This window comes from Tamandua tetradactyla, chromosome 11, assembly GCF_023851605.1.
Source record: "Tamandua tetradactyla isolate mTamTet1 chromosome 11, mTamTet1.pri, whole genome shotgun sequence".
In the NCBI taxonomy this organism is placed as follows: domain Eukaryota; kingdom Metazoa; phylum Chordata; class Mammalia; order Pilosa; family Myrmecophagidae; genus Tamandua; species Tamandua tetradactyla.
Window position 1 is genome coordinate 70998525 of NC_135337.1, and position 11441 is coordinate 71009965.

Here is an 11441-nt window from a genome sequence, read left to right on the forward strand (position 1 = left end):
TTTTCTGTTACTCAGAGAACCTGACCTTTAGGTAATATTTGGAAGAGTGGGGAGAAAAATGCCAAATATGATGCTTTTATCATCAGTACTACATACATCTTATTGAATAATTTTGATAATTTAAAATTCAACTGAAAAAAATTCAACTGAAAAAGTTTTGGTTCCACATGTAATCTTTGAGTAGATATTTTTAACCAACAACCCTTTAAAACATGGAGTGACGGAAGGTTTTGAGTGCAATTAGTGCATGTTTTTTTGTTTTAAAAAGATATATTAAAATATTAGCCATGTAATTAATACATTTTTGTGGTAGAACCTGTATTTTACAGCAGGTTCTTCATACTCTGATTTTATTGATAACTTAAAATGAATTAAAAGCTTGTCTATTTCTTTGTTTATATTCTCCTACCTTTTACACTTTGTCGTGTGTAGTAGTAACCAGAAGCCTGCGTGCTGTGCAGACATCCTCCCTTTGGCTGATGCCATCTCCTGCCCATCGTGTACGTGCTTGTTGTGCTGTGGCCACAGGGTCTGACAGCCGTGGCCTGGGTTTGGCTCCCCCGAGCCCTGCCTCAGGATCTTTGCTTTGGTCACTCCTTTCCTGGATTTCTGCTCCCCTGGTACTTCACAAGGCTGACTTGTTTCTGCCTTATTTTTGGAGAAGCTTCAAGATGTAAAGGATCTGTCCCTTTCCTTCCCTCCCTGACCCACCCTGTCACTGTCACATTCACCCTGTTTTATTTTACTTGTCCTCTTCACTCTCTGAAGTGGTCTTATGTCTCTACTTGCTTGATGATTGTCTTTGAGCTCCACGAGAGCAGAGACATTTCTTTTTTTTAGCCACTAAATATTCTTAGTAGCTGGAGCAGCATTTGGCCCACACTGTGCTCCATAAATACCTACTGGATTGGGAACAGACCCTTCAGAGCATGACGGGGGAGGGGGGGTGGTCTGGGAATAACGTTTCTGGCTGGGCAGCTGCTTCCCCAGGAACACTTAACACAAGCTTCTGCAGACAGCTGCCCCTTGCCCTAAACCAGGAGCTGCCCCCACCTGGACCCTGCAGGTGCGGGCACGAGTGCGGGCTCACAGTTCATAAATGAGCGCTCATCTGATGAACAGCCAGGTGGCTGCTGCTCATGCCACCACCAAAGTCTGATTGGAGAGCTGCTCTCTAAAGGAAGTGAACAGCCTTCCTGCTGTGAGCTTCTGCTGGAACGAAAAGGACAAAAGGAGGGCAATTTTCCTGGAGAAGAGACAATCACACTCCCTGCCCTACCAGAAGTAATTCCCTCCTAAATTGGCTTTGTGTAGGGTAGGGAATCCTCTGTTTGTTTTCTGTCCATGCACTCTAAAATAAATTACACTTACCATCTTGACACAGTCTCCTCCCACTCTAGGAGGCGTATTTGGGGAAGCATGCAGAAGAAATCCTGGGCAACTACAGAAATGAATTATCTTCATGTTTTTTTCATAATGTAAGGAAAACCAACAGCATGTTACAACAGGCTGAGGTAAACACAGAACAACTTAACTTGGGGGTACAAAATAATGTAAAATAATTTAGAACAAAATAACTTTAAAACAGTCTATACTACACAGAAATTAGACATGTTTTTTACATGAAAGACAAAAGCTTTTCATAATTAGAAAATTAAGGGTGGGCCACGGTGGCTCAGCAAGCAGGAATGCTTGCCTGCGATGCCAGAGGACCCGGGTTCGATTCCCGGTGCCTGCCCATGTAAAAAATAAATAAATAATTAAAAAAAAATTAAGACTATTTAAGGGCTAATTGATAGTGGGATGACCAAAAAATTAGTACTCTCAAAGATACAGTCAAAGAACTCTGCATGTTCAGCAAAACTAGAGGTGGGATAAGGAGGAGAGACAAGCAGGAGCGAGCAGAGCATGGTGCGTCTGCACTTGCAGGATTCCAGAGGGTGACGAAAAGGCCCGCGCTGGAAAACGTCCTTAAGATTTAGGGCATCAGCTTGCTCACCTGCGCTGAATGAAGGGGGTGCCCTAGTAAGATGTGACAGTTCTTAGTTTAAGAAAAGGAATGGAAATTGCATCAGACTTATTGCCATACTGGATGCTAAAAAGGAATAGTGCAGTGGCTACCAAGTTAGGTGGAAAAGTTTGTGAACCAAGAATTAATAACCTGATAAAAAGGAGCCTTTTTTTTGCTGGTAGAAGATGAATGCCGAGTGAGGTAAGGTCGGCTTTGTTGTCCCACTTTGTGCTGTGTGTCCTGTGGGGATGTTTGCAGCCGCTCTGAGCAGGGCCAGGTGGATGGCGTCTGGTCACCAATGGGAGCAGTGCACAGTTGCTTCCCAACCGTCTTTCTAGGACGGAATGTGGGTTTTCAGTTTGCCTGCCAGCAGCAGCAGTTCGATGAGTTGTGTAAGGTGGAGCCCTGAACTCAGGAATCGAGGTGAAGATGGAAGCAATGAGTGTTAGCATAAAGCATATATAGATAATGACTCCATAAAGTCCTCATTCTAATATTTTCACTTGAAGCTTTTGTTGTCCAGGGCAATTTATGAGTCATTAGATGTGATGATGAACTTATTTTTTACATTACTTTAATCTTAAAGCATTTTTGTAGCTTCTAAAAGAGCTAATATTGTTATTTTATGTTGCCAGACTTGGATAAAGATCTTGATCATACTTATTGTTTTAAACTCATAGTTTCTAAGTGGTGGCTCTTCAGAAACAAAGTGTCTTGATTAATAATTTTTTCCTTTTTCATTTAAAGTGCTCAGTGTTTCTCTCCTGCTCATTCTCTTAATTCATGTGGTATGTGGTTCTGGATCTTTTTATCTGACCTTAGTTTGACATTTTGCTTCAGAAAACAATGTCCTGCTGCAGTTGTCCTGAATTTTGGGTTGGGACCTTCAGGACGCGTGCACCTTTCAGACCCTTGCGTGTGTCGGGATTCTGCCTGGGACACACCACTCGGCATCTCATCGGGAAGAAGAGCCTGAGGGCGCGTGCCTTCCCAGATGGGCCCTTCCTGAATCAAGTTATCTTTCTCTGGATGCTAAAACACCTGGCAGGGTGTTGAGCTCCCAGAATTACGTCCCATTGTTGTAAGGCATCGTGGTGGGTTTGGAATATGGCATGTGGGTAGGATAATTCTCTCTAGGTTTGCTCTTCTGAGTGAGGAGTAGGAGGTCACATAAAATATTTAATACTGCCCCTCTCCTCCCAAGCAAAGTTAAAACAAAAGGCAGATTCAGGGTGGTCACCAGGTCTGGTTGTGCTGGGGAGTTTGCTTCTTCTAGCTCAGGAGTCACTCATCTCAGATTATCAGCCCCTGTTCCCTACTTCCTTAACTCTTCAGCTTATATGTGCTTTCTCTTTCCTGCCCTCCTTACCCCCCACTCCAGTCATTCTTCACCAGCTTCCACAGATTCAGCTGTGCTCTAGGCACAGCTCCACCAAACAGTCCTGTTCCTTGTGCATGTCAGTGGCACTTCATTTTTCTCTCATTTTCTCTTTAAATTTTAGTGTGAACTGTTATATATAAATATGTGTATTACACTGATGTAGGTTAGGCGTCTGGAAGATCATATCTCTGAGTGTGAATGACATTTGCCCAGTACTTTCATTTATCGTGATCTATTTTGGGACATTTATTTTTGATCTACACCAATTTAACACAGTTCCAAGATGTATTCGTTTATTAATGCTGCCGGAATGCACTAGACCAGAAATAACAGCCTTTATAAAGGGAGTTTATTATGTTACAGGTTTACAGTTCTAAGGCCATAAAAACGTCCACTTAGGGCATCCAGAGAAAGATAACTTGATTCAAGAAGGGCCCATCTGGGAGGGCACGTGGCTGGCACCTGCGGTCCTTGTTCCTCATTCCGCTGCTTCTAGCTCCTGATGCCAGTGGTGTCCTCTCTAAGTGACTGTGGCCTTCACCCAGCTCCGCCAGGACACAGCTCTGGGGTCTGGCTTGTCAGCATCTCATGGGAAAGCACATGGCGACATCTGCTGTGCCCTGTCTCCAAACGTCTGTTTAGGCATCTCTGTCAGTTCTGAAGCAACTGTGTCTCCTGGGGCTTCTTCATTTCCAAACGGCTGTGTCTGCATTGGCATCTGAAGTTCTCCAAAATGTTTCCCCTTTTAAAGGACTCTGGTAAACTGACCAAGACCCACCTTGAATGGGTTGGGTCACATCTCAATCTAATCAAAAGGTCACACCCACAATTAGGCGGATCAGTCTCCATGGAAACAGTCTAATCAAAGCATCCACCCTTAAAAAATACGTTTGGCTCCACAAGGTTGGATTAGGAAAAGGACATAGCTTTTCTGGGGTACAGAACAGCTTCAAACCAGCACGCAAGAGAGAGAAAAAACAAAGACTCCAGGTACCTGGCAACCTAATGCTATTTTGTAGTAAGTTTCTTAAGAAAATTGTGTTCCTGGAGTTAAACTCTCAGTTTGTGAATGTAATTTCTTAGATTAACCCTTAAATGTGTGCTGAAATGTACAGCATTAATTTGCACATTAGCACTGAACATTCCAGCACACACTTACCGGCCCCTTACTGCACTAAGCCTCTGCAGCATCGAGATGCAAAAGTGGCCCTTGCTCTGTGATGTGCCACCCAGGCCCCTGCTGCTGCGGGAGCGCTGCTGCAGATGGCCTCCAGCCCCCAGGGCCTCACCCTTTTCAGGGCAGCCCTCAGCTGGTGACCGCTCGCTGGCCAGCCCGGCCTAACACAGGGAAACTCCATGAACATTCCAGCACACATTTACCGGCCCCTTACTGCACTAAGCCTCTGCAGCATCGAGATGCAAAAGTGGCCCTTGCTCTGTGATGTGCCACCCAGGTCCCTGGCTGCTGCGGGAGCACTGCTGCAGATGGCCTCCAGCCCCCAGGGCCTCACCCTTTTCAGGGCAGCCCTCAGCTGGTGACCGCTCGCTGGCCAGCCCGGCCTAACACAGGGAAACTCCACAGGGCCGCTCTTGCTCCTGGGTCCCTGTCGCTGGGCTTGCTCCGTGTCAGGACATCTGCCTGGTCCTGCTTCCTTTCCCTCCCTCGAACGGGTGTTCGTCCCCAGGGGCTTCCTAGAAACACCGAAAGCGCAGTCTCTTCTGCGTCCTGGGCCGCGGGAGAAGCGGGAGGTCCTCGCTTCGCTGGCTGCTCTGTGTGGGGAGGGCCATGGTGGAAGGGGCTGAGAGGTGGCCTCACCCGAGCTCTGGGCCGGGATTGGAAGAGTAGCCAGCAAAACTTTAACAGAACACTGACATTTCAGAGTATCGTTGAATCTCGATCCTCTGGAAAACTGATGAACTGATGGGGTCTGCACATGATTAGCAGTTCTCCCAGAACCACATGGAATAGGAAAAGCACAAACTCTCAAAGGGACAGTAGGGCTTAGGGCGGGGGCAGTGTCGTGGGGGAGGGCAGGAGGCGCAGACATTCTGAAACACGAGCCTGGATTCATTACTTATGGGGTGAGAGGCCACGAATAAATAGTTAAAAAAAATTGTTTTATTAGTGAAGTTGTGGATTTACAATACAGTCATGCATAAAATACAGGATTCCCATACACCCGTCCCACTAAAAATGCCTTGCATTGGTGAGGAACATTTGTTAAAATTGATGACACTTTTTTACAATTGTACTATTTTTTGAACAGTACCTTCCTTTGTTATAACTGATGTTATAACTGATGAAAGATTATTAAGATCATGCTATTATCTACTGTCCATGGTTTACATTAGGTGAATTTTTCTATACACCACCCTATTATTAATAACTTACAGTAGTTTATTGTACATTTGTTGTAATAAATGAAAGAACATTCTTGCACTGTTAACTATAGTCCGTTATCTACAGTAGGTTTCACATACTGTACAGCCCTGTGTTTTATCTTTTAATTTTTATTCTACTAATATATAAATCCTAAAGTTTCCACTGTTAACAGTCACATACATAATTCAGTGCTGTTGAATAGACTCACAGTGTTGTACTACGTCACCTCCATCCATTTCAAGCCCTTACTGTTAACTTCAGTAGAAATTCTGTACATGTCAAGCACCAATTCCCCATTCCCTAACCCCAGTTAATCTCTGGTCACCTGGATTCTAGATCCTACCTGTGAGTTTGCATAGTATGATTAGTTCATGTCAGTGAGGTTACGCAGCACTTGTCTTTTTGTGTCTGGTTTATTTCACTCAACATAATGTCCTCAGCGTTCATGCATATTGTCACATGCAGCAGGACTTCACTCCTTTTTACAGCTGACTAATATTCCATTGTGTGTTGATACCACATTTTGTTCATCCATTCATCAGTTGATGGACACTTGGGTTGCTTCCATTTTTTGGCGATTGTGAATAATCCCACTATGAACATCAGTGTGCAAATATCTGTTCAAGTTCCTATTTTCAGTTCTTCTGGGTATGTACCTAGTAATGGGATTGAGGGGTCATGTGGTCATCCTATACTTGGCTTCCTGAGGAACCACTGAGCTGTCTTCTGCAGGAGCCGCGCCACTCTGCACTCCCACCGGCAGTGAAAGAGTGTTTGTGTTTCTCCACATTCTCTCCAGCACCTGTAATTTTCTGTTTAATAGCAGCCATTCTAGTGGGTGTGAAATGATAACTCCTTGTGGTGTTGATTTGTATTTCACTAATAGCTAGTGATGTTGCACATCTTTTCATGTGATTTTTAGCCATTTGTATTTCTTCTTTGGAGAAATATCTATTCATGTCTTTTGCCCATTTTTAAACTGCTTTGTCTGTCTTTTTTGTTGTTGAGTTGTAGGATTTCCTTATATATAATCTTATTGATATGTGGTTTCCAAATATTTTGTCCCATTGAGTAGCTTGTCTGTTCACTTTCATGACAGAGTCCTTTGATGCACAAAAGTTTGGCATTTTGAGGAGGTCCTATTTATCTATTTTTCTTTCATTGCATGTGCTTTGGGTGTAAATCTAAGAAATCATTGCCTACCATAAGATCTTGAAGATGGTTCCCTACATTTTCTTCTAGGAGTTTTATAGTCCTAGTCTTATATTTAGGTCTTTGATCCATTTTTGAGTTAATTTTTGTATTTGGTGTGAGAATAGAGGTCCTCTTTCATTCTTTTGAACATGGAGATCCAACTCTCCCAGCACCATTTGCTGAAGAGACTGCGCTTTCCCAGTTCAGTGGACTTGGCAGTCTTGTCAAAAATCAGCTGGCCATAGTTGTGAGGCTCTATTCTGAGCTCTCAATTCAATTCCATTGGTCAATATTTCTATCCTTGTGTCAGTACCATGCTTTAAAGGACCTTTAAAGTCAGGAAGTGTGAGTCCTCCAACTTTGTTCTTCATTTCCAAGATGTTTTTGGCTATTCAGGGCCCTCTGCCCTTCCAAATAAATGTAAGGAGTTCCAGGAAGATGGCCGAATAGGGTAGATCGAGTTCAGCCCTGCTCCAAGGAAAAGTTAGAGAAGGGACGGGAGGGCAACTGAGGCAGCAATTTGGGAGTGCAGCTGACCTGGAGGAGCGTCTGCACCATACAGAGAAGCCCTGGTGGCAGAGGCCGAGGAACCGAGAGGCAGAAGGCTGGAGCCTGGAGTGGAGCCCACAGGAGTGCACAGACAGGGAGCAGGGGACTAGGAAATAAGCCAGGCCATGTTCCTTGGGCATGCTATCCTCCCCAGTGCAGCCCCGTGACCCACAACAAACCCCACACCCCACGCACCCGAACCCTATCACTGGCCCCCATTCCTGTGCTCCAAGCACCCCGCCCCACCAGTCCCAGTGCATGTACCTGCCCCCCACCCCCACCCCAAGTGCAGCCCAACCCGCCTCTCCTGCACCCCTCCTGAGCACTACCTCCCCCTCCCTGCTCCCTGCAGGTTGTTGCCAGAGCATAAAGGCTGTGGGCACTAACCTCCATACACAGGTCTCCCCACACCACCACTGCCCATAGTGTCGCACAGCCTCACCCCGCCCTCACTGAGCTCTGTGCATCCATTTACGGCACTCTTAGTCCCACGTATGCACAGGGGCCCCCAGTCATGCCCCTCAGCTCCGAGAGCATCCGTTTATGGCACGCCTAGAACCGCGCATGTGCACAGCCCTCAGCCTCACCTCCCAGCTCTGAGAAAGTGCCAACCTGCTCAGCCGGGTCACATCTGTCCCCAGTTCACAAAGGCGTAACACCGACCTGCTGCCCCAGCTCTACACATGTGCACAAAGGGCCCCGCACCCCAGACCAGTGCACACTAGGGTTACGCCCCACAGACTGGTGTACCCATACAGCTACATCCTTCCTGGCCGCTGGGCACCCACGTTCACAAGCACCAGCATTACATCCCTAACCTGTGCCCATAGCTGCCCTGCAATGGATCACCATGCTGTCATTCCCCGCCCTGTGCCCTGCTCCCCACCCCATGTCCACTCTGCAAACACAAGGCTTTAGACTATTAAATCAACTCCAAACTAAATCAAGATATTTACATGTGACGAAAACAACAGAAGATCACAAAAAAATTTGATAATTGGCTATTCCATTTCTGTAAAGTAGGCTGTTGGAATTTTGATTGGGAATGCATTGAATCTGTAGATCAATTTGGGTAGAGTTGACATTTTAATGATCTTCAGTCTTCCAATCCATGAACCTGGAATGTCTTTCCATTTTATTTAGGTCTTTGATTTCTTTTAGCAGTGTTTTGTAGTTCTCTGCATATGAGTCCTGTACATCTTGGGTAAAATTGGCTCCTAGATATTTGATTCCTTTAGTTGCTATTGGAAACGGAATTTTTTTCTTTATTAGTTCTGTCTATCTGTCCATTTTTTGCCCCTTCCAGTCCAGACTGGCAGCAGTTTTGTTTATACAGGGCTCGCAAAAAAAATGTGTTGGCTTGGCATGCAGCATACAGGGATCAAAGCCATCAGACAAAAGGGCCTTCTGTACCTTTCTGGATGGCTCCACCTCCAATCCTGCCTTGTTCTGTTACAGCTGAGTGTTTCTGTGTTTGGTTGCATCCTCACGTGGGGCCCTATTCTCTGGGGTCTCACCTTCTTCAAGCCCAGAAACAAACCGAGAACAACTGGGCGCCATCACCTGGCCAAGCTGACACCTGAACCCAATCCCCACACTTACCTTTCAGTGCAATAACTTTCTTATTAGTAAACAGGAATGGGTGTTTAGAAGAGAAAAGGAAGGGTTTTTAGAAAAACAAGAATACATTGGGACAGTTTCAAAAAGGCTATCCTCCATTGGACCATCTTTGCCCCTTTGTTGAAGATCATGTGACTGTATTAAATTTGACATTTAAAAAGGACCCTCCCAACGAGTCTCTCAGCCAATAAGGCTGTTCCCTACATAGCAGAGAAATTTAACAAACAACAGATCAAGTCTCACTTGTGTTCATTTGACCTCTTTTCAAAAAATAATTTGCTTTGGAAGCAGCTACTAAAATAATTACTGTGAGAAGAACTAAGACTAACTCAGCCCTGGGCCCTCTACCCCTCTGTAGAGTGTGTGCCCCAGCGGGCAGCGCTCCAGGAGCCAGCACTCGGGCACTGCCACGGCCGGTCTCAGTGCCTAGCTTGTCCCTGCCCCAGGAGGACTCCCAGCAGCTGGCTCTCTGTTGAACATATGGCCACTCTCTAGTTGGCCTTGCTGCTCTCATGGTGTCCCCAGCCTCCTCTTAACTGCTCACTACACAACCTCACGACCTTTCAGTGCTCAGTCTTTCATGTTCGAGCTTCCCCACACTCCAGAATCAGTTCCCTGGGGACAGCTGAAGATCCATCTGGTTTTATGGACTGTTTCCCTAAGGAAAGCCTCTGTCCCCTCTTTTGGAGCAGGGAGTGATAGCCCTGCTTGGCAAGTGGGGGTGGCATCTCTTCTCAGCTCGCTCCCCTGGATGGAGCCTCCAACCGGTCAGTGAGCTGGGGAGAGCAGCTGGAGGCCGGTACCCTCAGGCCCAGGTGTGCAGTGGAGCTGCCATCTTCAGGGCAGCCTGGGTACAGGATGGGTCCTGGTGGCTGGGACGCTCTGGCCTGGAATAGAGCTCCTGACCGCTGAGACGTACTGGATGCCGGCCCAGCAGATGCACAGCCCAGGCCTGGGAGCTGGGGAGGGGAAGCCTGTGCTCTCGCTGCACCCACCCGCAGTACAGCTTCCACCCCACCAAGGGGAGGGAGGGGTGCAAGCAGGGTGTGGGGCCACAGAGGGCCACCCACACGTGCTCTTCCTGGAGTTCAGTTTCTTGCATAAATGCTTCTCCATCCTCTGTATGCGCTTAGGACTATTTCAAGAGGTTTTAAATGTTTGATTTAAACAGCTGTGGCCAGCTCTGCTTTCCCTCCCCCTATGGAGAGGGTTCATGTACCCTCATGCCGCCCCCTGACGTGCCTCCCCGGCTTCCCAGCCTCGCCTGCTTTAAGATGTCTGCTGGTGACGGCCAGTGGCCGGAGGTCACCAGGGCTGGGGAGGCGGCCTGGAGCGTGGGGACAGCGCGGCCAGGGACAGCACTTCTCAGGTGTGAGGGGGACGCAGGGCACGGGTGGGTGATGGCAGCCACCCTTCCTGAAGGTGATTTTTTTTTTGAAGTTTAATCTCTGATCTTATTTATTTGTAACTCTCAGGAAATCTTAGTTTTGACCGGACTCAGACTAAGAGGTAGGAGCTCTCAGAGAGGACAGCCTTCTCTCTTGGTAGTCTGTCCCTGGCATTTTCCTTTGGCCCCCATCATCTTCTTGGCCCAAAGCTGGTCATATCCTGCAGCCTTGTCCGTATTCCCCTTAGTCGTGGCTTCTGCTGGGCAGCAGGCCGCCGGTTACCCGGCAGGACCGTGGGCGACGAGACGTGAATTGGGGGCGCCCCTCGCTCTCACCATCTTTGCTCCGGGACTGTGCAGCACCCCAGCAGGCATCGCCATCTCTGCAGAGACTGAAAAGTCTGCGGGTCCTGCGGGCTCTTCTGGCCCCGGGCGACGAGGCGCCCAGGACCTCCTTCTCTCCCTTTCCGACAATGACCGCGTGCCGGACGCTCGGACGCGGCCGCAGTGTATGCCCAGCGGTGCGCGCCTCCCTCCCCCGTTCCCCTTGGCGGTGGGCGCCCCACCCGCGCCGGGGGAGCCTTTTCTGACGTTTCCTCCACCGACTCGGGCGACGCTAACGCCTTCCACTCTCCGCCCAGAGCCTGCGGCCGCGCCTGGAGCCCTCGCCTCTCATAAAGGGCCCGTCGTCCCCTAGAACCGGCTTCCGGGGCCCGCGGCCAGGCAGGTGTCGTCCAACCTCCCGGCCGAGCCCCGCGCGCCCCGAAACAGAGCCGTGAGGGTGACCGACGCCGCCGAAGGGACACGGAGAAATGACTGAAATGCAGATTCCATGTCACGTATAGTTTACCGCAATAAAAATTGTCCTCTGTCGTGTTTTGGCTGCCCATCAAAGGATTCGTAAAGTATTTTTAAG